Here is a 1502-nt window from a genome sequence, read left to right as displayed (position 1 = left end):
TTTATTGGAGAGTGGTTAATTGGCACTAATAAGGAATATTAAGCCCATGGTGCATGTTGAGTGCAGATTTAGAGACCCAAGTGCTTCATTTTAATAGCTTTCACTTAAATTTATTTCCGCCATTCTAATTTAAATTTTAGAATGTTCTAAATTACTTTCACCACAAATCCAACCATCCACTTAGAAAATTAATTCTACCCGCAATTAAAATCTACCTCCTCGTGGAATCGATACTTATCACCGTTGATCTATTTTACAATAGATTCGTGCACTTGCGAGTTTAATAAAATTGCACAACAAGTTTTTGGCGCCGTTGTTGGGGAGGTAAGTTATTTTAATTTGTAGAATTAATTTTTGTAAATAATTCTTTTTAGTTGTTTTCTTGTAATTTTTTCTTAATTAAAAAAAAGAAGAAAGTGAATCTGCATTTTATGGTTAGTAATTCTTTTTTTCTTTAAATTTCTATAAATTTATTTTCATGTTATTTTTCTTTGTAACTTTTCATTTATCTTGTTAATTTGGCCGGTTCAACCGCCTATTAATTTATTTTAATTTTAGTTAATTTATTTTATTTCAAGTTTTTTTTATAGCACTTGAGTGTGCTTCTATAGTAAGGTTGTAACAGCGTGATAAGATTAGTATCGTGATTTCTCATTCTTCTTTATTTTTATTAGTTTTGTTAACTTTTTTTGTGTTTTTTGCATGTATGGTCGAAGGTGACAATTACCTAATCTTGAACCTATAGACTTTGAACTGGAAAAACATTTCGCACACACAAACACATTGCAATTAATGACAAAATTGAAATGAATTTGCAACAACAATAACCATCACCACAGGAGAGGCCATTTAAGGACTACTTCAGTCCGTTAGCTAACTTAAGCATATCATGCATAAGATACCCAAATGTAGTTGGGAGTTTTGAGTTAAAACCTAGTGTACTGAATTGTCTCCCAATATTCTATGGCCTAAAACATGAGACCCATATAATCATCTAAATGCTTTTCATGCTTTTTGTCAAACTTTTAAATATGAGAATTTTTCAGATGATGATATTAAACTTAAATTATTCTCATTTTCTTTAAAGGATAGAACTCGTTCATGATTCAATACATTGCTTGCTAATAACATTACATTATGGAAACAAATGGTAATAAAATTTTTGAATAAATACTTCCCAGTGCATAAAACCAATGCTATTCGCAGGGAAATTTCAGAGTTTACCCAGAGAGAAGACGAACAGTTTTTCGAAGCATGAGAGCGATTCAATGAGCTACTCTTGAAGTGCCCACATCATGGGTACGAGAAATGGCACCAATGCCAATACTTTTTGGAAGGATTATTGCCGCATGTGCAAGAATGTCTAATGGAAACAAGTGGAGGAGAGCTAATGTCAAAAAGTGCATAAGAGATTTGAGATTTCTTCCAGCGACAAGCGGATAATTCACAACAATGGAGTTGATCACTCAGGAATATTAAAAGAATTAAAAGAGTGAATGAAG

The 1502-nt window shown here is 31.6% G+C and overlaps 1 non-coding gene across 1 annotated transcript; it reads right to left on the bottom strand.

The window, feature by feature from the left end:
- Positions 1-1198: 1198 nt before the first annotated feature.
- Positions 1199-1302, bottom strand: LOC112495756 (small nucleolar RNA R71). Its single transcript, XR_003062088.1, has one exon. It is a non-coding gene; the product is annotated as a small nucleolar RNA R71 (small nucleolar RNA).
- Positions 1303-1502: the final 200 nt, after the last annotated feature.

The sequence above is a fragment of the Citrus sinensis genome, chromosome 1 (assembly GCF_022201045.2).
Source record: "Citrus sinensis cultivar Valencia sweet orange chromosome 1, DVS_A1.0, whole genome shotgun sequence".
In the NCBI taxonomy this organism is placed as follows: domain Eukaryota; kingdom Viridiplantae; phylum Streptophyta; class Magnoliopsida; order Sapindales; family Rutaceae; genus Citrus; species Citrus sinensis.
This window is presented reverse-complemented; position numbering and strand designations above follow the sequence as displayed.